The sequence below is a fragment of the Bombina bombina genome, chromosome 1 (genome assembly GCF_027579735.1).
Source record: "Bombina bombina isolate aBomBom1 chromosome 1, aBomBom1.pri, whole genome shotgun sequence".
Lineage (NCBI taxonomy): Eukaryota > Metazoa > Chordata > Amphibia > Anura > Bombinatoridae > Bombina > Bombina bombina.
Genome location: NC_069499.1, coordinates 1113718042 through 1113744873, shown reverse-complemented (window position 1 = coordinate 1113744873; position 26832 = coordinate 1113718042). Strand labels below are relative to the sequence as shown.

Sequence of the window (26832 nt, the reverse complement as noted above, 5' to 3'; positions counted from 1 at the left end):
AATGGAGGGCAGCGGAGCAGCTCACTGCCTCTTAATTGCGCAACATGGATGGGTGGCAATGGGAATTGATGTTATTGCATCTGTGGAGCCGGCAGGGGGGGGGGGGGTGTTGTAGCTGGGGGGGCGTGGTCACAAAATGTAAAAGAACATTACACAACTTTTTTATTTTTTAATCATAAATAAACTTTTTTTTCTGATTGGACAGGGGAGGCACTGCCTCCCTTGCCTCCTATTACTGCACGTCATATATATATATATATATATATATATATATATATATATATATATATATATATATATATATATATATATATATATATATATATATAATATAATAATTTGCAAATTAAAGTGAAAGTCAATCCTAGCGTTTTTTAAACCAATAAAGGGGTCTTTCATGAAGTAAATCCGTCTCCCAAGGGCGCCAAGCCGGATTTACCGCACTGCTATTGGCTGTGGTCTGCCTGAGCATCTAAGAACGGCGATCGCTTGAAACAAACGAGCTTTCAACATGAAGTATCTTATACTTCATGAATGAAAGCCCCATTTTATTTGTTTCAATAGTCAATCCTAGTGTTTAAAAAAATTAATAATAATATTTATTATTTTATTACTACTTGGAATTGGTGTCTGTACAAATAATTTCGGTAATTTTTAAAGTACTTTCATTTAGGTTTTAATAACTTACTATGAAAAAAAAAGAAAGCTGGAAAAGAGAAAATTTTAAATAAATAATGAAATGAACTGTGAAACACAAATAAGATTGGTTGGTTGAAAAGTTGGGATAAACATATGGTAATGGGAACTGACATTTTTGAAAGTGAAAAATGAGAAACTATTACAAAAATTCCTGTTCCTGGTAATTGTGTAGTAGCTTTACAAAAAATAGGTTAAAGGGACAGTCTAGTCAAAAATAACCTTTCATGATTCAGATAGGGCATGTAATTTTAAACAACTTTCCAATGTACATTTATCAATTTTGGTTTATTCTCTTGGTATTCTTAGTTGAAAGCTAAACCTAGTAGGCTCATATGCTAATGTATTAGCCCTTGAAGGCTGCCTCTTATCTGGATGCATTTTGACATTTTTTCACAACTAGATGGCATTAGTTCATGTGTGTCATATAAATAACATTGTGCTCACACCCGAGGACTTGCCTAGTTTGTCAGCACTGATTGGCTAAAATGCAAGTCTATCAAAATAACTGATAAGGGGGCAGTGTGCAAAAGCTTAGATACAAGGTAATTACAGAGGTAAAAAGTATATTAATATAACCGTGTTGGTTGTGCAAAACTGGGGAATGGGTAATGAAGGGATTATCTATCTTTTTAAACTATAGAAATTCTGGTGTAGACTGTCCCTTTTTATAGCAAGAAGTTTCCTCTACACTTCCCTTCTGGAATATTATTTTATTCTGCAAAATGTACTCTGTCCAATACTACAGTAGTTATTTTGTTTACAATTTGTATGTGAAGAATATCAGTATTGCAAGTACGTATAATTTTGAAGCCAAGTTGATACTAAATCTTGGCAGTCTTACTTTCTTCTATAAAACTGACATTAGATGTCCTCAGAGCATCACATGTAAGTGTTTAATAGGCTGATTTATCTGTCTGTAAGGAGGAAAACAGGTGAACAATATGTGACAAATACATTATACTAGCAAAAGCTAACACAAGATATACAAGACACAGCATGTTCCATTACTGACTTAAAATGACTGCAAAATTAAAGGGACAGTTCACCCAAAAAAAAAAATATCCCCTTTAAATTATTCCCAATGATCCTTTTAACCTGCTAGAGTGTATTAAATTGTTTACAAGTAGCTCCTTTTACTCCCATTTCAGCATTTGAAATAGCTGACTTATCCTGTGGTATCAAAATCAGCTACTTCATATACACAAATAAGCATGAAAATGGAATTTCTCAAATATTTTATACTCTGCAGTTGGTATAACAAGTCATTTAAAATACATTAATGGAAAAACAATTTTACAGTGTACTGTCCCTTTAATTGGATCACAAGGAAGAGATGACTTAAGAAATGTCACATTAGAAATTATGGAGGAAAGCATACAAAGTATCAGCAGAAAGCACATGAAAATTAAATGTATGACAACAAATGCAAGAAGCATGACAGGTAAAATGGGGGAGCTGACGCTCTTAGTTGCAGAAGAGGACTATGATGTTATCAGTATAACTGAAACTTGGTGGGATGATTCACATGACTGGGCAGTTAACTTAGAGGGGTATACTTTATTTAGGAGGGACATAAATAAGAAAAGGGGTGGAGGAATCTGCATGTATATTAAACCTAACCTTAAACCTACAATAAGGGAAAATATTTCTGATACAGGCGACAATGTAGAGATCCTGTGGGTGGAAATAAAGAGTGGGGGGAATCCTAAAAAAATATTACTAGGAACGTGCTACAAGCCCCCCAACATTAGTGACTTGGATGAAACTCAACATAGGTAAGGCTGCTAATAACAGTGCTGTAATTATGGGAGATTTTAACTACCCTGATATAAACTGGGCCAATGAAACTAGTAATTCAGCTAAGGGGGGTAGATTTATAAATGTTCTCAGGGATAACTTCTTGTCACAATTAATAGAGGAGCCAACTAGGAGTAACACTATACAGTATTGGATTTAGTGCTATCAAATAATATCAAACATAGAAGTCAAAGAACATTTGGGTAACAGTGATCATAACTTGAAATTTCTTTTCATAAGCAGTGTCTTAAAGGTTTAACCAAGACTTTTAATTTTAAGAAAGCAAAATTCAACTATTTAAGGAAATCATTAAATAATTTAAATTGGGACAAATTATTCTCTAATAAAAATACAGAGGATAAATGGATAACATTTAAAACTTTGTTAAATAAATATACATATCAACAAATACCATATGGTTATAAAAATAAAAAATCCAAGCCAATGTGGCTGAATATAAATGTGTTAAGAGAAATTAGGAAAAAACGTAGGGCATTTAAATTATTCAAAGAAAATAGTACAGACTCAAAATTCCATATTTTATAAGGAATGTAACAAAGCATGCAAAAAAGCAATCAAATTAGCCAAAAATGAAAAATTAATTGCAAAGGATTCTAAATCTAACCCTAAAAGGTTCTTTAAGTACACAGATAGCAAAAAATCTAAGAAAGACAATATAGGTACATTAAAATGCGGGGAGGGTAGCATGATTAACAGTGACAGGGAGAAGGCTGAGATACTAAACCAGTTTTTTTCTTCAGTATACACAAGAGAGGAACCATTGGATGATACTTTGGAACAAAATAGAACATGCCAGCCCATACCATTAATTGGTTTATGTATAGAGGATATCAGGAACAAATTGGATAATATTAAGGTAAATAAAACTCCAGGCCCAGATGGAATACACCCAAGGGTGTTAATGGAATTTAGCACTGTTATAGACAAATCTCTACTCTTAATTTTTCAAGACTCATTATCCTCAGGCATGGTACCCAAGGATTGGCGTAAAGCTGATGTGGTGCCACTCTTCAAAAAGGGAAGTAGGGATGATCCATGAAGCTATAGACCAGTTAGTCTGACATCAATAGTGGGGAAGATATTTGAAGGAATTATAAGGGATTATATTGATGAGCATATTCGTGTAAACAAGATTATGAGTTATAATCAACATGGTTTTAGGAGAAATAGATCATGTCAAACTAATCTAATTAGATTCTATGAGGAAGTGAGTAAAAATATAGATAAAGGGGAATCAGTTGATGTGATATACTTAGATTTTGCAAAGGAGTTTGATACAGTGCCACATGAGAGATTAATGCACAAAATTAGGAGACTGGGAATAGCTGAAAATGTTAGTTTGTGGATAAATAACTGGATAAAAGATAGGGAGCAACGAGTAGTAGTAAATGGATCATACTCAGATTGGACAAAGGTAATCAGTGGAGTACCCCAGGGATCAGTGCTAGGCCCTATTCTTTTTAATATTTTTATAAATGACTTGGAGCTAGGATTAAATAGCGACATCTCTATTTTTGCAGATGAAACTAAGTTAAGTAAGGTTATTAGGTCAGAGCAGGATGATCTTTCGTTACAAAGGGACTTGCAAAAATTAGAAGTATGGGCAGGTAAATGGAAAATCAGATTTAATACGGGAAAATGCAAGGTTCTACATTTTGGAAGTAAAAATAAGCAGGCAACGTATTATTTAAATGTGACAAGACTTAGCCAAACACAGGAGGAAAGGGATTTGGGGGTAGTAATAGATAACAAGCTAAAGATGGGTGCACAATGCAGGGCAGCAGCTACAAATGCTAATAAGATACTAGCATGTATTAAAAGAGGCATTGACTCAAGGGAAGAAAGCATAATTCTGTCACTATATAAAGCCCTGGTAAGACCTCACCTTGAGTATGGAGTGCAGTTCTGGGGACCAATCGCAAAAAAGATATTGCAGAACTAGAAAAAGTCCAGAGAAGGGCCACGAAGCTAATAAGAGGATTGGAGAATTTAACCTATGAGGAGAGGCTAGCCAAACTGGGTCTGTTTTCTTTAGAAAAAAGGCGCTTAAGAGGTGACATGATTACTTTATATAAATATATTCAAGGCCCATATACAGAGATGGCAGAAGCTCTGTTTATTCCAAGAAAATTGTTTGTGACCAGAGGTCACAATTTAAGGTTGGAGAAAAGGAGATTTAATCTCCTGCAACGGAAACGTTTTTTCACTGTAAGAGCAATAAAAGTGTGGAACTCATTACCAAAGGAGGTAGTGAATGCCAATACCCTAGATACATTTAAAAATTATTTGGATACATTTCTGTCTATAAACAAAAATCATGAATATGTTTGCTAGTTTTAAATGGGTCACATTTTAGTGGGATTATTTAAAGGGCCACTAAGCCCAAAATCTTTCTTTCATGATTCAGATAGAACATACAAATTTAAACAACATTACAATTTACTTCTATTATTTATTTTGCTTCATTTTTTAGATATCTTTATTTGAAGAAAAAGCAATGCACATGGGTGAGCCAATCACATGAGGCTTCTATGTGCAGCAACCAATCAGCAGCTCCTGAGCATATCTAGATATGCTTTTCAGCAAAGAATATCAAGAGAATAAAACAAATTAAATAATAGAAGTAAATTAGAAAGATGTTTAAAATTGCATTCTCTTTCTAAATCATGAAAAAAAAAATTTGGGTTTCATGTCCCTTTAAGCTTAACTGGAGCTTTTTGTATATATTTTAGATTTGTATAGGTTGAACTCGATGGACTTCGGTCTTTATTCAACCTCATCTACTATGTTACTATACTCTGTTTAAAAAGACAATTTGTTTTAAATGCAAGGGTTTCATTAGTAATAAAGACTACCAAATTACAATCTATACTAAGAGACATTCAAATGTAAAGATAAAATATTCTGTTTCTTTAGAGCATTTTAAAACTTATTTTCTGCTTTTATTATCCTTCAGAAGCATTTAACACATAGTCAAATTACACTCCTGGAACACCTCAATTTTGCTACAGTTGAGGATGCAGCCAGTGATTGGAGCGTACATGTGTATGCCTTCTTTTGATTAGATCATCAGGTATGTCCTCATCTGGAGTAGCAAGGAGCACAACTTTGTATTTAAAGGCACATTGTACTATAAAAAAAAATCTGTGCTTTGTGTTCCCAATTATCTGTTTTACATGCTGGTAATGCATCAATTTGTTTATAAATGGTTCCTTTTACCATTATTTTGTCATTTTAAAATAGCTGCTTTTGCCAGTTGAAACCACCACCTATGCTGAAAATATGCATACTTTAGTATTCTCTATACAAAAGCTATGTAAACAAGAGGCATCAATCAAGTTTCCAGTGGGGGTAGAAGAGATGAGTACTAACCTTTTTCTATTTCAATTGCTCTCTCTAAGGGCCAAATTCTTAAAAACTCACCAGCATGAAGAGAAATCATCAGCTTATATTTTACTCAGCAGTGTATTATAAAGTAAGTGTCTTTCTTTTACATAAATAACAAACTCCCCTAAATGAGATACACAATTTCCAAGCTACTATTGCTTTTAAAACCATTCCTGAGGGGCCTCATAATACTGACGAGGCATCACACAAAACCAAAGAAATTTAGGGAATTGAGTCCTAAGTATAGGACATTGTGTATAAACAGTGAGATAAGATAAGGAGAACGAGAAAGAAGATTAGGTCTGCTATTTATGCAGGCTCAGCCCATTTATATTTCTTTTTTTTAGACAAATGGATTGACTTCAATTAGTAAAGCAACTATTTTGTATACAAAAATCCTAAAGAAGCAATTTCCCATGCATTGTATACTCTACAGTCACTATAACAAGTCATTGGCAACATAGTATTGTATAATGCCCCTTAACCTCTGCAGGTATTGAGTGACGTTTAGAAAACATACATTAATGCAGCACAGTGTACAACATACTGTAAAATAAAGTGAGCTAGGAAAGTCTGTGAGGTGTGTCTTACAGCACCCCTATGCATTATCAGTTTACATAAAAACTATTTTACAAATTAATAATAATCAGATGGCTTGTAGCTTTGTGTATTTACTATTTCCTCTCTTGCTTGGAGAGATCACCCAGCCTTTTGATAATGATCTATCTGTGTTTTACACTATTCGTTCACTAACTTTAGGAAATTATGTTTTAGCATTTGTTTCTTTGAAATGTCCCCCCCCCCTCCTGTTATGAGATAGTAAACCCCTTAATGTGTCATTTCCGTTTTTCTTTTATTTGTGCTCACAGATCCTTTACTGCTTTGCACTTAAAAGGACAGTTCACCCAAAATGTTTCTCCCCTTTGAATTGTTCCCAATGATTCATTTTACCTGCTGGAGTGTTTTACATTGTTTACAAATAGCTCCTTTACCCCTATTTTGGCATTTGAAATAGCTGATTTAGCCTGTGGTATCCCAACCTTTACTGAAAGTTTCTATACTGAAGTATATTCTATTTAATAGCCTAAGTAAACACAGCCAGCAGAAGAGATTACACACTCAGTGGGGGCATGATAGTAATAAAATGATAATTTTCCATTGTTCTCTCTAAGTATTGAGCTTTGGTTTTCTAGACAAATTATAAAATAAGGAAGCAAGTCTGTGTACATGAAAGTGATAACATAATGAGATCTGATATTACCTGAAGCTCAACTCATTGTAATAGGCTGTGGTTTAAAAGCACAAAACCAGCTACTTCATATACACAAATAACCCCGAAAATGCAATTTCTTATACAGTACATTTTATACTCTGCAGCTGGTATAACAAGTCATTGAAAATACATTCATATAAAAACAATTTTACAGTGTACTGTCCCTTTAAGGCTGAAGTCAAGTTTTGCCTATTTTATCATCCTTTAACAAAGACACCATTTGATTTCCTTTACTTTGAGGATTTGATGTAAATGTAACTACATATCCCTGAAGGGAAATTAATACTGTAATTTATGTTGAAAAGTAATCCATAGATTTCTTAAAATGATTCTACAAAAGGATTTAATTTTCTTTAAATCAGACCGCCATTGTTAAACTATATAGAATACCTTGCTATGATTTGACTTTAGCTGTTATTTGTCTCTGGTTTGATAGCTGCCTTTAGAGCTCTTTCTATACAAGTGTTGGGTGTAGTATTCCGCTTTCCTTCATTTAACATCTATAATGGTGAATACCAGGAAGCCTATTGTGACCAGTTATTTTTACTTAGTGATCTAATCTATTGTAAATACTATGTTTCAGGCAGCTATCTTCACCAGTGATGTGAAGCAGCATTTAAACAACTATTTTGACTGATGTGAAGGTACCTTTTTTAATAGAGCCCTCGTATCCTCACGGGTCACATAATATGGTTATATTAATAAAGGAGACAATGTTTTTGCTTTCCTGGTTTCCTCAAACCATTCTTTTGCCCCAGAACTTAAACAAGAAGAAAAAGACTTATTCCATCTAGCCTTCCTTTTATTAGATAATCATCTTGTAAAGTCTTAATAACATAGAAAATGTAACATTGTTTGGTCAAATCTATTTATAGTAATCAGAAAGAAAGTACTGCTACCCTAGATTCAAATGCAATTAAGTTATATTTTTGGAAGTACTTATTAAGAAAGAGATAATTGTTTAGCGACTATTGCAGGGACTGGGAGAATTAATAACTGCATTGGATCTGCTACAAGGTCACTGACATATTCCTGTTCACATAGACCTTCAAAAATACTGGATTTGCTCCCCCGGTCGGCATGGCACAGAAGGTGGCTATATCAGAAAATGTGTAGTATGCTATCCTGAAGATGATCACATGACTTTGCCAGGGCTTGAATGCCAAGTAAATTAGAAGCTGACGGTAAACACAAATGTCCAGGTTATCTTTTTGAAGCTAAAATTCTGATAATAGAAAAAGTAAAATGTTCCAATGCTTACTAATTAAAGGTTTGATTCCAATCCTTAAGGGGGAAAAAACAACTTTTCAATAATGATTTCAACAGAAAATCACCATTAAAATCTATAGTGATTTTTGTACATAAATCTGTTACGTTTTTCTAAAGGATTATGATTGACGGCGACGCCTTCAAACAAAAGGTTAAAAACATAGCTACAATCCAGAAGTTATTTGCTATTATCATAATGAACTTCTTGTCTTATGTTTTGATTTCTACTGTAATTTCTTTGAAATTCCTGGGCTTTTACACTTAGATTTAGTGTGGATTTAACTCGCATATACAAGCAGAATAACAAATTATAAGCCTGATTTTATGGACCCAAACACAACAGAGTGTATGGCCAGAATGGTTTATGCCATTACATGCTATTGAAACAATGGATGGAAAGCAATTCCTGAACCAGCTGTTGGGGAAATATGTGAATATTGCTTTGTATAAGATCTGCTGCTAAGTGTTTGATTTTATAATGTGTCTAGGTTTAGTGTGGCTCTTTAAGGGCTAGCCATTGGAGGAAGGTATGTATACACTGTTTGCTTTTGATGGACCCTTATTGAATGTTTCACCTTATATAGGTAATATAGTCCACACTGTTTTTATTCTTCTCCCAGCTAGCATCAACTTCTCTTTGCGTTCCATGTGCGCTCCATGCTGTTAGTTCCAGTATTGCTGCATTGGTCTTGGAAGTTACATAGGGCTGTCCCCCTTCCTGTTTAGAAGGCAGGTCCTTCTGTTACTCCTCCCTCCTGGTACCAACACACGCCTGCATCAACTGCACTACTGCTGGTCCGATTTGCATGTAGAAATCCCACTCCACAGAAATTGAAGTGTTATCGCATAAACCAAGAACCAAAACCTTCCAGTGGTGCACTGGCTTTTTTATTTATTAGTATGCGGCACAACATGAATGATTTTATATGTTTCACACCTATAAGCACCCCAGTCAAAGAGAAATATGAATATAAGGCAAGGCCCAGTGTATTCCCATTTCAGCTCTGCTTTGTAAACTTGTATGCCCCCTGTTGAAAGAGCAAGTCAAAACGCACAGGAAAAAAGTGACAATACATAAAGTAAAAGGCTGATTTGACAACATTGTTGAGTACAAAGGATTGAAAGTTTTTTTTTTTTCTATCCTTATTTAAAAAAAAAAAAAAGAGGTTCACTTTCCTGGCCAGTATGTAGGTATAACTCTAAATAAACAATGCTTATAAAATCTGTTTCTCTGCTACTCCTAACAAGTGTAGTAGACAAAATAAAATACCACACAGTCATTAGGGACTAAGGAACATGCATAATAAAATACACTTAAATAGAACACATTAAAGGGACAGTTTACTGAAAAAATTTCTCCCCTTTAATTTGTTCCCAATGATCCACTTTACCTGCTGGAGTGTATTAAATTGTTTACAAGTAGCTCCTTTACCCTTATATTGGCATTTGAAATAGTTGATTTAGCATGTGGTATCCCCACCTATTCTGAAGTTTGTGGCCGCAGGTCCCAGCTATAGATAAGCTTTGTAAACACAGCCAGCAGAAGAAATTACACTCCCAGTGGGATATAGCAGAGATAAGGTAATAAAATGTTGATTTTCCATTGTTCTCTCCAAGTACTGGTGATTGTTTTATGGACAGATATAAGATAAAGAACCATGTATATGTACACAATGTGGTACAGTAATGAGGATCTGATTATACCTACAAGCTCAACCCATTTTATTAGGTTGTGGCTTCAAAACACAAAATCAGAGCTTTAATATACACAAAAAAACACAAAAAGCTATTTTTCATACATTTTTTTTTTGTCTGCAGTTGGTAAAAAAAGCAATTGTAAACACATTAATCGAAAAACTATTTTTCAGTTAACTGTCCCTTTAAGCAGTGCATGTCCGGCTGGTCAAATCCCTGATCCTCTTGGCACCTAAACTATCTATGTAGAGGAGGAACTACAATATATAGTCAGTATTGTAACTGCTATCTAGCTAGGTAAAGTATTGCCTTTTGTCATTAACCATATTAAATCTATAGGGTCATATATCCATATATCCAACCATGTAAAAGTAGAGACTTTAAAGATTATCATAAGCACTCTTGGGTAGTTTCGGGGGGGGGGGAAGTATATACAAAGGGTGACACAACATCCTTTTCTCAAGTGTATCCAGTCCACGGATCATCCATTACTTGTGGGATATTCTCCTTCCCAACAGGAAGTTGCAAGAGGATCACCCACAGCAGAGCTGCTATATAGCTCCTCCCCTCACTGCCATATCCAGTCAATCTCTTGCAACTCTCAACAAAGATGGACGTAGTAAGAGGAGAGTGGTGTATTATAGTTAGTTTTTTAACTTCAATCAAAAGTTTGTTATTTTTAAATGGTACCGGAGTGTACTGTTTATCTCAGGCAGTATTTAGAAGAAGAATCTGCCTGCATTTTCTATGATCTTAGCAGAAGTAACTAAGATCCATGGCTGTTCTCACATATTCTGAGGAGTGAGGTAACTTCAGAGAGGGAATGGCGTGCAGGTTTTCCTGCAATAAGGTATATGCAGTTAATATATTTCTAGGGATGGAATTTGCTAGAAAAATGCTGCTGATACCGGATTAATGTAAGTTAAGCCTTAAATGCAGTGATAGCGACTGGTATCAGGCTTATTAACAGAGATACATACTCTTATAAAAGTGTAATATAAAACGTTTGCTGGCATGTTAATCGTTTTTATATATGTTTGGTGACAAAACTTATTGGGGCCTAGTTTTTTTCCACATGGCTGGTTTGATTTTTGCCTAGAAACAGGCTTTCCACTGTTGCGATATGAGTGGGAAGGGCCTATTTTAGTGCTTTTCTGTGCAGCTAAAAATACTGACAGAGACATTCAGCTTCCCTCTGCATGATACAGGACATCTCTGAAGGGCTCAAAAGGCTTCAAAGTCGTGTTTGAGGAGGGTAACAATCACAGTAGATTGTGTTTAAAAAACGTTTTTGTCATTTATTATTCTGTTTTTGTTATTAAGGAGTTAATCATCCATTTGCAAGTGGGTGCAATGCTCTGCTGACTTGTTACATACACTGTAAAAATGTTGTTAGTGTAACTGCCTTTTATGTTTAAAAGCAATGGTGGAGCCCCATAGGAAAATGTGTACTAAATGTATTGATTTCACCTTAAACAGTAAAGATCAGTCTTTATCTATAAAAGAATTGTCACCAGAGGGGTCTGTCGAGGGGGAAGTTATGCCGACTAACTCTCCCCACGTGTCGGACCCTTCGCCTCCCGCTCAAGGGACGCACGCTAATATGGTGCCAAGTAGATCAGGGACGCCCATAGCGATTACTTTGCAGGACATGGTGGCAATTATGAATAATACCCTGTCAGAGGTATTATCCAGATTGCCTGAATTGAGAGGCAAGCGCGATAGCTCTGGGGTTAGACGAGATACAGAGCGCGTAGATGCTGTAAGAGCCATGTCTGATACTGCGTCACAATATGCAGAACCTGAGGACGGAGAGTTTCAGTCTGTGGGTGACGTCTCTGAATCGGGGAGAGCTGATTCAGAGATTTCGAATTTTAAATTTAAGCTTGAGAACCTCCGTGTATTGCTTGGGGAGGTATTAGCTGCTCTGAATGACTGTGACACAATTGCAGTGCCAGAGAAATTGTGTAGGCTGGATAAATACTATGCAGTGCCGGTGAGTACTGATGTTTTCTCCAACATTGGTGTGTCCGGTCCACGGCGTCATCCATTACTTGTGGGAATATTCTCTTCCCCAACAGGAAATGGCAAAGAGCACAGCAAAAGCTGTCCATATAGCCCCTCCTCAGGCTCCGCCCCCCAGTCATTCTCTTTGCCGCTCTGAACAAGTAGCATCTCCACGGAGATGGTGAAGAGCATGTGGTGTTTAATTGTAGTTTTTTATTCTGCTATCAAGAGTTTGTTATTTTAAAATAGTGCCGGTTTGTACTATTTACTCTAAAACAGAAAGGGATGAAGAGTTCTGTTTAAAAGAGGAGTATGATTTTAGCAGCAGTAACTAAAATCAATTGCTGTTGTTGTGTAATGCTAGAAGACTGTCATTTTCCCTCTTGGGGATCGGTAAGCCATTTTCTTAGACTCTTAACAGAATGAAGGCTTATTATGGGCTATACACTGGTTGACACTCTTATGGGCTAAATCGATTGCTTTAAGTTTTTTTATGAAATCTAGAGGTGATTTATAAAACTTTTATTGTGAGGAACGTTTTTAGGCGCCAGGCAGTTGTTTAGACACCTTTCCAGTCAGGAAGGGCCTTTCACTATAGTAGGCAGAGCCTCATTTTCGCGCCATAATTGCGCAGTTTCTTTTGGATGCAGTGCATGCAGCTGCATGTGAGAGGGTCTGGTGATCATTGAAAACGTTCCTGGAAGGCTTAATTTGGTATCGTATAACTCCTAAGGACAGGTGAAGTCGCAGCAAACGCTGTGGCTGGGACTGTAGTGGGGTTAAAGATTATTATTTGATTAAACGGCTCCGGTTTCCTCATTTAAGGGGTTAAAAGCTTTTAAGGCATTAAGACACTGTGGTGAAAATTTGGTAAAGATTGGATATTTCCTTCATAGTTTTTCACACATTCAGAAATAAAGTGTGCTCTGTTTAACATTTAAAGAGACAGTAACGGTTTTGTTTTAAAACGTTTTTTTTGCATTATTAGCCTGTTTAAGCCTGTCTAACATGTCTGTACCTTCAGATAGAACATGTTCTGTATGTATGGAGGCCAAGGTGGTCCCCCCTTCAAATGTATGTGATAATTGTGCCATAGCGTCCAGACAAAGTAACGACAGTACTGTCACATTTAATAAGGTTGCCCAAGATGATTCCTCAAATGAAGGTAGTGGGGATAGTTCATCATCCTCTCCTTCTGTGTCAACATCAGTTATGCCCGCGCAGGCGACCCCTAGTACATCTAGCGCGCCAATGCTTGTTACTATGCAACAATTAACGGCAGTAATGGATAATTCCATAGCTAATATTTTATCCAAAATGCCAGCATTTCAGAGAAAGCGTGATTGCTCAGTTTTAAATACAGTAGAGCAAGAAGGCGCTGACGATAATTTATCTGTCATACCCTCACACCAGTCAGAAGTGGCAGTGAGGGAGGTTTTGTCGGAGGGAGAACTTTCAGATTCAGGAAGAATCTCTCAACAGGCAGAACCGGACGTTGTGACGTTTATATTTAAGTTAGATCATCTCCGCGCATTACTTAAGGAGGTGCTATCTACTCTGGATGATTGTGACTCTTTGGTCATTCCAGAAAAATTGTGCAAGATGGACAAATTCTTAGAGGTCCCGGTGCACCCTGATGCCTTCCCGATCACTAAAAGGGTGGCGGACATAGTGAATAAGGAGTGGGAGAGACCAGGAATACCCTTTGTCCCACCTCCTATATTTAAGAAATTGTTCCCCATGGTCGACCCAAGGAAGGACACATGGCAGACAGTCCCTAAGGTTGAGGGGGCAGTTTCTACCCTAGCTAAGCGCACGACTATCCCCATTGAGGACAATTGTGCTTTCAAAGATCCTATGGTTAAAAAATTGGATGGTTTGCTTAATAAGATTTTTGTGCAGCAAGGTTACCTCTTCCAACCAATTTCGTGCATTATTCCTGTCACTACGGCGGCGTGTTTCTGGTTCGATGAACTAGAAAAGTTGCTTAACATGGAGACTCCATATGAGGAAGTCATGGACAGAATTCACGCACTTAAGTTAGCTAATTCCTTTATTTTAGATGCCGCTTTGCAATTAGCGAGATTAGCGGCGAAAAATTCAGGATTTGCAATTGTGGCGCGCAGAGCGCTCTGGCTAAAGTCTTGGTCGGCGGATGTATCTTCCAAGACAAAATTTCTTAATATCCCTTTCAAAGGTAAGACCCTTTTTGGGCCGGAATTGAAATAAATTATTTCAGACATCACTGGGGGAAAGGGCCATGCCCTCCCACAGGATAGGCCTTTCAAGGCTAAGAATTAGTCCAATTTTCGTTCCTTTCGCAATTTCAGGAACGGACCGGCTTCTAACTCTGCAGCCTCTAGACTAGAGGGTAACGCTTCCCAGGCTAAACCAGCTTGGAAACCAATGCAAGGCTGGAACAAGGGTAAACAGGCCAAGAAGCCTGCTGCTGCTACCAAGACAGCATGAAGGGGTAGCCCCCGATCCGGGACCGGATCTAGTAGGGGGCAGACTCTCTCTCTTTGCTCAGGCTTGGGCAAGAGATGTTCCGGATCCCTGGGCACTAGAAATAGTCTCTCAGGGTTATCTTCTAGAATTCAAGGAACTACCCCAAGGGGAAGGTTCCACATGTCTCACTTATCTTCAAACCAAATAAAGAGACAGGCATTCTTACATTGTGTAGAAGACCTGTTAAAGATGGGAGTGATACACTCAGTTCCAACTGTGGAACAAGGTCAGGGGTTTTACTCAAACCTGTTTGTAGTCCCCAAAAAAGAGGGAACTTTCAGACCAATTCTGGATTTAAAAATTCTAAACAAATTTCTCAGAGTTCCATCGTTCAAAATGGAAACCATTTGAACAATTTTACCTACAATCCAGGAGGGTCAATATATGACTACCGTGGAGTTAAAGGATGCGTACCTACATATTCCTATCCACAAAGATCATCATCAGTTCCTAAGGTTCGCCTTTCTGGACAAACATTATCAGTTTGTGGCTCTTCCATTCGGTTTAGCCACTGCTCCCAGAATTTTCACAAAGGTGCTAGGGTCCCTTCTGGCGGTTCTAAGACCGAGGGGCATTGCAGTGGCACCTTATCTAGACGACATTCTAATTCAAGCGTCGTCTCTTTCCAAGGCAAAGGCTCATACAGACATTGTTCTAGCCTTTCTCAGATCTCACGGGTGGAAGGTGAACGAAGAAAAGAGTTCCGTGTCTCCGTCAACAAGAGTTCCCTTTTTGGGAACAATAATAGATTCTTTAGAAATGAAGATCTTCCTGACAGAAGTCAGAAAGTCAAAGCTTCTAAACGCTTGTCAAGTTCTTCACTCTATTCCTCAGCCTTCCATAGCTCAGTGCATGGAAGTAGTAGGGTTGATGGTTGCAGCAATGGACATAGTTCCTTTTGCTCGAATTCATCTAAGACCATTACAACTGTGCATGCTCAATCAGTGGAATGGGGACTATGCAGACTTGTCTCCAAAGATTCAAGTAGACCAGATGACCAGAGACTCACTCCGTTGGTGGTTGACCCAGGATCACCTGTCTCAGGGAATGAGTTTCCGCAGACCAGAGTGGGTCATTGTCACGACCGACGCCAGTCTATTAGGATGGGGCGCGATCTGGGGTTCCCTGTAAGCTCAGGGTCTATGGTCTCGGGAAGAGTCTCTTCTCCCGATAAACATCCTGGAACTGAGAGAGATATTCAATGCTCTCCGGGCTTGGCCTCAACTAGCGAAGGCCGGATTCATAAGATTCCAGTCAGACAACATGACGACTGTAGCTTACATCAACCATCAGGGAGGAACAAAGAGTTCCTTGGCGATGAGAGAGGTATCCAAGATCATCAAATGGGCGGAGGATCACTCCTGCCATCTATCTGCAATTCACATCCCAGGGGTAGACAATTGGGAGGCGGATTATCTGAGTCGTCAGACTTTCCATCCGGGGGAGTGGGAACTCCACCCGGAGGTATTTGCCCAGTTGACTCAATTATGGGGCATTCCAGACATGGATCTGATGGTATCTCTTCAGAACTTCAAGGTTCCTTGCTACGGGTCCAGATCCAGGGATCCCAAGGCGACTCTAGTGGATGCATTAGTGGCGCCTTGGTCGTTCAACCTAGCTTATGTGTTGCCACGGTTCCCTCTCCTTCCCAGGCTCGTAGCCAGGATCAAACAGGAGAAGGCCTCAGTGATTCTGATAGCTCCTGCGTGGCTACGCAGGACTTGGTATGCAGACCTGGTGAATATGTCATCGGCTCCACCATGGAAGCTACCTTTGAGACAGGATCTTCTAGTACAAGGTCCATTCGAACATCCAAATCTAGTTTCTCTGCAGCTAACTGCTTGGAAATTGAACGCTTGATTTTATCCAAGCGTGGGTTTTCAAATTCAGTGATACTCTGGTCCAAGCCAGAAAACCTGTGACTAGAAAGATTTACCATAAAATATGGAAAAAATATATCTGTTGGTGTGAATCCAAGGGATTCTCCTGGAGTAAGATTAAAATTCCTAAGATCCTTTCCTTTCTCCAAGAAGGTTTGGATAAGGGATTGTCAGCGAGTTCTCTAAAAGGACAGTTTTCTGCTTTATCTGTCTTGTTACACAAACGACTGGCAGCTGTGCCAGATGTACAAGCTTTTGTACAGGCTTTGGTCAGAATCAAGCCTGTTTACAGACCCATGACTCCTCCTTGGAGTCTAAATTTAGTTCTTTCAGTTCTTCAAGGGGTTCCGTTTGAACCTTTGCATTCCATAGATATTAAGTTACTATCTTTGAAAGTTCTGTTTTTGGTTGCTATTTCTTCTGCTAGAAGAGTTTCTGAATTATCTGCTTTGCAGTGTAATCCACCCTATCTGGTGTTCCATTCAGATAAGGTCGTTTTGCGTACTAAGCCTGGTTTTCTTCCGAAAGTTGTTTCCAACAGGAATATTAACCAGGAAATAGTTGTTCCTTCTCGTGTCCGAATCCAGTTTCAAAGAAGGAACGTTTGTTGCACAATTTAGATGTAGTTCGTGCTTTAAAGTTCTATTTAGAAGCAACTAAGGATTTTAGACAAACCTCATCTTTGTTTGTCGTTTACTCTGGTAAGAGGAGAGGACAAAAAGCTACTGCTACCTCTCTTTCTTTCTGGCTGAAAAGCATTATCCGATTGGCTTATGAGACTGCCGGACGGCAGCCTCCTGAACGAATCACAGCTCACTCCACTAGGGCTGTGGCTTCCACATGGGCCTTCAAGAACGAGGCTTCTGTTGATCAGATATGTAAGGCAGCGACTTGGTCTTCTCTGCACACTTTTGCCAAATTATACAAATTTGATACTTTTGCTTCTTCGGAGGCTATTTTTGGGAGAAAGGTTTTGCAAGCCGTGGTGCCTTCCGTTTAGGTAACCTGATTTGCTCCCTCCCTTCATCCGTGTCCTAAAGCTTTGGTATTGGTTCCCACAAGTAATGGATGACGCCGTGGACCGGACACACCAATGTTGGAGAAAACAGAATTTATGCTTACCTGATAAATTACTTTCTCCAACGGTGTGTCCGGTCCACGGCCCGCCCTGGTTTTTTAATCGGGTTTGAAAAATTTCTTTCTCTATACACTACAGTCACCTCGGCACCCTATAGTTTCTCCTTTTTTTCTCCTAACCGTCGGTCGAATGACTGGGGGGCGGGGCCTGAGGAGGGGCTATATGGACAGCTTTTGCTGTGCTCTTTGCCATTTCCTGTTGGGGAAGAGAATATTCCCACAAGTAATGGATGACGCCGTGGACCGGACACACCGTTGCAGAAAGTAATTTATCAGGTAAGCATAAATTCTGTTTTTCCAATACCTAAAAGGATTACAGAAATTATTAGTAAGGAGTTGGATAGGCCCGGTGTGCCCTTTTCCCCACCTCCTATATTTAGAAAATTTTTTCCAATAGATGCCACTACACGGGACTTATGGCAGACTGTCCCTAAGGTGGAGGGAGCAGTTTCTACTTTAGCAAAGCGTACCACTATCCCGGTTGAGGACAGTTGTGCTTTTTCAGATCCAATGGATAAAAAATTAGAGGGTTACCTTAAGAAAAGGTTTTATTTTACAGCCCCTTGCATGCATTGCGCCTGTCACTGCTGCGGCGGCATTCTGATTTGAGGCCCTGGAAGAGGCCATCCATACAGCTCCATTGACTGAAATTGTTGACAAGCTTAGAACTCTTAAGCTAGCTAACTCATTTGTTTCTGATGCCATTGTTCATTTGACTAAACTAACGGCTAAGAATTCCGGATTCGCCATCCAGGCGCGTAGGGCGCTATGGCTCAAATCCTTGTCAGCTGACGTGACTTCAAAGTCTAAATTACTCAACATTCCTTTCAAGGGGCAGACCTTATTCGGTCGGGCCTGGTTTGAAAGAAATTATTGCTGACATTACTGGAGGTAAGGGTCACACCCTTCCTCAGGACAGGGCCAAAGCAAAGGCCAAACAGTCTAATTTTCGTGCCTTTCGAAATTTCAAGGCAGGTGCAGCATCAACTTCCTCTGCTTCAAAACAAGAGGGAACTTTTGCTCAATCCAAGCAGGCCTGGAAACCTAACCAGTCCTGGAACAAGGGCAAGCAGGCCAGAAAGCCTGCTGCTGCCTCTAAGACAGCATGAAGGAGCGGCCCCTATCCGACAACTGATCTAGTAGGGGGCAGACTCTCTCTCTTCGCCCAGGCGTGGGCAAGAGATGTTCAGGATCCCTGGGCGTTGGAGATCATATCTCAGGGATATCTTCTGGACTTCAAAGCTTCTCCTCCACAAGGGAGATTTCACCTTTCAAGATTATCTGCAAACCAGATAAAGAAAGAGACATTCCTAAGCTGCGTACAAGATCTCCTTGTAATGGGAGTGATCCATCCAGTTCCACGGACGGAACAAGAACAGGGGTTTTATTCAAATCTGTTTGTGGTTCCCAAAAAAGAGGGAACCTTCAGACCAATTTTGGATTTAAAGATCCTAAACAAATTCCTCAGAGTTCCGTTATTCAAGATGGAAACTATTCGAACCATTTTACCCATGATCCAAGAGGGTCAGTACATGACCACAGTGGACTTAAAGGATGCCTACCTTCACATTCCGATTCACAAGAATCATCATCAGTTCCTGAGGTTTGCCTTTCTAGACAGGCATTACCAATTTGTAGCTCTTCCATTCGGGTTGGCTACAGCCCCAAGAATTTTTACAAAGGTTCTGGGCTCACTTCTGGCGGTCCTAAGACCGCGAGGCATAGCGGTGGCTCCTTACCTGGACGATATCCTGATACAGGCGTCAAGCTTTCAAATTGCCAAATCTCATACAGAGATATTTCTGGCATTCCCGAGGTCGCATGGGTGGAAAGTGAACGAAGAAAAGAGTTCTCTATCTCCTCTCACAAGGGTTTCCTTCCTAGGGACTCTAATAGATTCGGTAGAAATGAAAATTTACCTGACGGAGTCCAGGTTATCAAAACTTCTAAATGCTTGCCGTGTTCTTCACTCCATTTCGCGCCCCATGGTGGCTCAGTGCATGGAAGTTATCGGCTTAATGGTAGCGGCGATGGACATAGTGCCATTCGCGCGCCTGCATCTCAGACCGCTGCAATTATGCATGCTCAGTCAGTGGAATGGGGATTACACAGATTTGTCCCCTCTACTAAATCTGGATCAGGAAACCAGAGATTCTCTTCAATGGTGGTTATCTCGGGCCCATCTGTCAAAGGGTATGACCTTTCGCAGACCAGATTGGACAATTGTAACAACAGATGCCAGCCTTCTAGGTTGGGGTGCAGTCTGGAACTCCCTGAAGGCTCAGGGTTCATGGACTCCGGAGGAGAAACTCCTCCCAATAAATATTCTGGAGTTAAGAGCAATATTCAATGCTCTTCTGGCTTGGCCTCAGCTAGCAACACTGAGGTTCATCAGATTTCAGTCAGACAACATCACGACTGTGGCTTACATCAACCATCAAGGGGGAACCAGGAGTTCCCTAGCGATGTCAGAAGTCTCCAAGATAATTTGCTGGGCAGAGACTCACTCTTGCCACCTTTCAGCGATCCATATCCCAGGTGTAGAGAACTGGGAGGTGGATTTTCTAAGTTGTCAGACTTTTCATCCGGGGGAATGGGAACTCCATCCGGAGGTGTTTGCTCAATTGGTTCTCCGTTGGGGCAAACCAGAATTGAATCTCATGGCGTCTCGCCAGAACGCCAAGCTTCCTTGTTACGGATACAGGTCCAGGGACCCAGAAGCGGCACTGATAGATGCTCTAGCAGCGCCTTGGTTCTTCAACCTGGCTTATGTGTTTCCACCGTTTCCTCTGCTCCCTCGTCTGATTGCCAAAATCAAACAGGAAAGAGCATCGGTGATATTGATAGCGCCTGCGTGGCCATGCAGGACCTGGTATGCAGACCTAGTGGACATGTCATCCTTTCCACCATGGACTCTGCCTCTGAGACAAGACCTTCTAATACAAGGTCCTTTCATTCATCCAAATCTACTTTCTCTGAGACTGACTGCATGGAGATTGAACGCTTGATCCTATCAAAGCGTGGCTTTTCCGAGTCAGTAATTGATACCTTAATACAGGCACGAAAGCCTGTCACCAGGAAAATCTACCATAAGATATGGCGTAAATATCTTCATTGGTGTGAATCCAAGAATTGCTCATGGAGTAGGGTTAGGATTCCTAGGATATTGTCCTTCCTCCAAGAGGGTTTGGACAAAGGATTATCAGCTAGTTCTTTAAAGGGACAGATTTCTGCTCTGTCTATTCTTTTACACAAGCGTCTGGCAGAAGTTCCAGACGTTCAGGCATTTTGTCAGGCTTTAGTTAGAATTAAGCCTGTGTTTAAACCTGTTGCTCCTCCATGGAGCTTAAACTTGGTTCTTAAAGTTCTTCAAGGGGTTCCGTTTGAACCCCTTCATCCTATTGATATCAAACTTATTTCATGGAAAGTTCTTTTTCTGATGGCTATTTCCTCGGCTCGAAGAGTCTCGGAGTTATCTGCCTTACATTGTGATTCTCCTTATCTGATCTTTCATTCAGATAAAGTTGTTCTGCGTACAAAACCTGGGTTTTTACCTAAGGTGGTTTCTAACAAGAATATCAATCAAGAGATTGTTTTTCCATCATTATGTCCTAATCCTTCTTCAAAGAAGGAACGTCTTTTGCATAATCTAGACGTAGTCCGTGCCTTGAAGTTTTACTTACAGGCTACTAAAGATTTTCGCCAAACATCTAACCTGTTTGTTGTTTACTCTGGACAGAGGAGAGGTCAGAAGGCCTCGGCAACCTCTCTTTCTTTTTGGCTTCGGAGTATAATCCGTTTAGCCTATGAGACTGCTGGACAGCAGCCTCCTGAAAGGATTACAGCTCATTCTACTAGAGCTGTGGCTTCCACCTGGGCCTTTAAAAATGAGGCCTCTGTTGAACAGATTTGCAAGGCTGCAACTTGGTCTTCCCTTCATACTTTTTCCAAATTATCCAAATTTGATACTTTTGCTTCTTCGGAGGCTGTTTTTGGGAGAAAGGTTCTACAGGCAGTGGTTCCTTCCGTTTAAGTTCCTGCCTCGTCCCTCCCATCATCCGTGTACTTTAGCTTTGGTATTGGTATCCCACAAGTAATGGATGATCCGTGGACTGGATACACTTAACAAGAGAAAACATAATTTATGCTTACCTGATAAATTTATTTCTCTTGTAGTGTATCCAGTCCACGGCCCGCCCTGTCCTTTTCAGGCAGGTCTAAATTTTAATTAAACTACAGTCACCACTGCACCCTATGGTTTCTCCTTTCTCGGCTTGTTTCGGTCGAATGACTGGTTATGGCAGTGAGGGGAGGAGCTATATAGCAGCTCTGCTGTGGGTGATCCTCTTGCAACTTCCTGTTTTGAAGGAGAATATCCCACAAGTAATGGATGATCCGTGGACTGGATACACTACAAGAGAAATACATTTATCAGGTAAGCATAAATTATGTTTTTTACTCTGTTTATTTCTGTAAGCTTGTCATATAGAGGATTAAATATTTACCATTAATTTATCAATCATGTCACATATGTTAGGCATGTTGCCCTTATTAATAAGAGTCGTCCCTTAATTGCTTTATTTTAGTCAGCACCCTTCTTTTTATTAGTCTATAGTTTGTGTCTAATGGTTTGTCAGACATTTTCACATTGACAGTGGGACACCTAGAGGGTTTTTTGAGTCCTTTACAAAAGGAGATTCCCATTTTACAATTGGGTGTCACGTGGTATAGGATTTAATGTTGTTGGCTGATAGAGGCGCATAGTTTTCAAGCCCTCCCATATATATAGTTCTCTAAACTGGTTGTATAGTGGATTTATTTTCACATCACCCACATGACATAGAGGGCCTTATCTTACAGGAGATTCTCTTCTTTTACTAGGTTTCAAGTGATGAGCTTTAGCCAGGGATCTGATAGCAAATGCGTAAAAGCCAGGGAGTGGGCGACCATGCACTGACTAGTGAAACCAGAAGAACCAGAAACGAGTTCTATTGTAACCCTGCAGAGTTCACAAACATCCCAGTTTGAGCTCTGTCCCCCTCCCATAGCTCACCCTACACTGTGAATGTCCTGGGACCACCTAGGCATCTCACAGGGAACCGATTATGTGAAAGTGATTCATGACCCATTCATTAAAGAGGTAGAGAATAACTTGAAACCCACTTGCTCGCCCTTAAATGATGCAGAATTACAGTAATGTTTTACAAAGTATAATTCTGCTCTCATTTGGTACTGTGAAATATGCTGCAGTTTCATTTCATTTGAGTACATCATGTGACTGAGCAGTATTCTGTCAAATGTTCTATTATGATTTTAATATTGTAGTCAATTAGAGCGTCTGTGGTGGGTAATTCTTATTGAGCCAGTAGGATTCAGGGGAATGTAAAGTACAGGGGAATAGCCGTACTAAACTATATTCCAATCAACATCAAGCCATCCATTGTATAGACGTGTAGATGTCTGACATTGCATGACTCCTGGATGCATTGCCTTTACAGTTGTCTCAGACCTTGGGTAGTATACAAATAAGTGTGAGGGATTTTATCACAATGTATTTACAAAAAAATCCCAGACAATATTTGGGATCTCTATATTACACTTCTCTCAGTCCAGTGAAAAACAGTAAGTGTTCTCAGAGGGTCTCCTGATACCCCCTATCTGCAGCAGAAAAGATCTCCCTTCAGTTTTAATTTTTAAAAAAATCCCTGAACTCGGATTTGGCAGAAATGGCTCCCCTCATGTATTTCACAGCACAAAAAAGCATTTAACGGTCAATATTATTGAGTGGCCCTGTTAATACCCAACTAACTGTTGATGTGGCCATTGGAGTAATATTGGTTTACTATAATTGTTGCTAAGCATACTTTTTCTTTATATATATATATACACACACACAGTAACATCATAGCCATAATATAAAATATTTTGTTACATTATATTTGTGTGTGTACTTGGTCACATTGGCAGCACTCCCAAAGATTTGTATATAAACATTTTGTAAGGTGTGCTGAACCAAACTTTATATTTTGTATTTAGAAATAAAAAGGGAGACTGGCCATCTCCCATTGGTTAAAGCACCACACCCAAGCTTAGAGGGTCATTAAACCCACATTTTTTCTTTTATTATTCAGATAGAGAATACAGTTTTTAAAAAGTTTTCAATTTACTTCTATTATCAAATTTATTTCATTCTCATGTTATTCTTTGTTGAAGAGATACCTAGGTAGGTAGCATGCACATGCCTGAAGCACTACATGACAGGAAATAGTGCTGCCATATAGTGCTCCAGACACACTCCTGAGCTTACTTTTCTGCTTTTCAAATAAGGATAACAAGAAAATGAAGAAAATATAATAATTAGAAAGTTGTTTAAAATTGTATGTTCTATCTAAATCATGAAAGAAAAAATGTGGGGTTAATTTCCCTTTAAGTGTCCTCCATGACAATTTAATGGAGTTGTGTATTTAAAGCCAGGGAGTCTCATTCTATTATGAAGAGAAAAAGCAGGAATGATTCAGTCCATTAAGGCAAAGGACTGTAGTGTTAGGAACAGTCTACATTCGGACACCTTGTAAGTTGGTGACTGGCTAAGCAGAATATGGCCATATTGTGTGAATAAGATCCCAGTTTTATTTAAAAGCAGATGTTTTGCAGGCATTTTTTTGCAGCAGTTAAAATTGTGTTGTTTGCAAATGGATGTGAGCCAATAGCCCCTGTTTTGTATGTATATATGTATAATGTGTGTATATATGTATAGTGTGTGTATATATGTATAGTGTGTGTGTGTGTGTATATATGTATAATGTGTGTGTGTGTATATATGTATAATGTGTGTGGTATATATGTATAATGTGTGTGTGTGTATATATGTATAGTGTGTGTGTGTGTATATATGTATAGTGTGTGTGTGTGTATATATGTATAGTGTGTGTATATATGTATAATGTGTGTGTGTGTGTGTGTATATATGTATAATGTGTGTGTGTGTGTGTATATATGTATAATGTGTGTGTGTATATATGTATAATGTGTGTGTGTGTATATATGTATAATGTGTGTGTGTATATATGTATAATGTGTGTGTGTGTGTGTGTATATATGTATAATGTGTGTGTGTGTGTGTGTATATATGTATAATGTGTGTGTGTATATATGTATAGTGTGTGTGTATATATATGTATAATGTGTGTGTATATATGTGTGTGTGTGTGTGTGTGTATATATGTATAATGTGTGTGTGTGTGTGTATATATGTATAATGTGTGTGTGTGTGTGTGTGTGTATACAGGGAGTGCAGAATTATTAGGCAAGTTGTATTTTTGAGGATTAATTTTATTATTGAACAACAACCATGTTCTCAATGAACCCAAAAAACTCATTAATATCAAAGCTGAATAGTTTTGGAAGTAGTTTTTAGTTTGTTTTTAGTTATAGCTATTTTAGGGGGATATCTGTGTGTGCAGGTGACTATTACTGTGCATAATTATTAGGCAACTTAACAAAAAACAAATATATACCCATTTCAATTATTTATTTTTACCAGTGAAACCAATTTAACATCTCAACATTCACAAATATACATTTCTGACATTCAAAAACAAAACAAAAACAAATCAGTGATTAATATAGCCACCTTTCTTTGCAAGGACACTCAAAAGCCTGCCATCCATGGATTCTGTCAGTGTTTTGATCTGTTCACCATCAACATTGCGTGCAGCAGCAACCACAGCCTCACAGACACTGTTCAGAGAGGTGTACTGTTTTCCCTCCTTGTAAATCTCACATTTGATGATGGACCACAGGTTCTCAATGGGGTTCAGATCAGGTGAACAAGGAGGCCATGTCATTAGATTTTCTTCTTTTATACCCTTTCTTGCCAGCCACGCTGTGGAGTACTTGGACGCGTGTGATGGAGCATTGTCCTGCATGAAAATCATGTTTTTCTTGAAGGATGCAGACTTCTTCCTGTACCACTGCTTGAAGAAGGTGTCTTCCAGAAACTGGCAGTAGGACTGGGAGTTGAGCTTGTCTCCATCCTCAACCCGAAAAGGCCCCACAAGCTCATCTTTGATGATACCAGCCCAAACCAGTACTCCACCTCCACCTTGCTGGCGCCTGAGTCGGACTGGAGCTCTCTGCCCTTTACCAATCCAGCCACGGGCCCATCTATATGGCCCATCAAGACTCACTCTCATTTCATCAGTCCATAAAACCTTAGAAAAATCAGTCTTGAGATATTTCTTGGCCCAGTCTTGACGTTTCAGCTTGTGTGTCTTGTTCAGTGGTGGTCGTCTTTCAGCCTTTCTTACCTTGGCCATGTCTCTGAGTATTGCACACCTTGTGCTTTTGGGCACTCCAGTGATGTTGCAGCTCTGAAATATGGCCAAACTGGTGGCAAGTGGCATCTTGGCAGCTGCACGCTTGACTTTTCTCAGTTCATGGGCAGTTATTTTGTGCCTTGGTTTTTCCACACGCTTCTTGCGACCCTGTTGACTATTTTGAATGAAACGCTTGATTTTTCGATGATCACGCTTCAGAAGCTTTGCAATTTTTAGAGTGCTGCATCCCTCTGCAAGATATCTCACTATTTTTGACTTTTCTGAGCCTGTCAAGTCCTTCTTTTGACCCATTTTGCCATAGGAAAGGAAGTTGCCTAATAATTATGCACACCTGATATAGGGTGTTGATGTCATTAGACCACACCCCTTCTCATTACAGAGATGCACATCACCTAATATGCTTAATTGGTAGTAGGCTTTCAAGCCTATACAGCTTGGAGTAAGACAACATGCATAAAGAGGATGATGTGGTCAAAATACTAATTTGCCTAATAATTCTGCACTCCCTGTATATATGTATAATGTGTGTGTGTATATATATGTATAATGTGTGTGTGTGTGTATATATGTATAATGTGTGTGTGTATATATGTATAATGTGTGTATATATGTATAATGTGTGTGTATATATGTATAATGTGTGTGTGTGTGTGTGTGTGTGTATATATGTATGTGTGTGTATATATGTATAATGTGTGTGTGTGTGTGTGTGTATATATGTATGTGTGTGTGTGTGTATATGTATAATGTGTGTGTGTTTTGCGGCCTAATAAGTACATATACAATTCTGTGTGATTTGATAAGCATTTACAATTTTCTT

General features: G+C 39.1%; 1 protein-coding gene across 1 annotated transcript in view; it reads left to right on the top strand.

Annotated features, from left to right (window-relative positions):
- Nucleotides 1-26832, top strand: part of PCGF2 (polycomb group ring finger 2) — a 90153-nt gene that overhangs the window by 13825 nt on the left and 49496 nt on the right. The gene's annotated exons all lie outside the window — the stretch shown is intronic.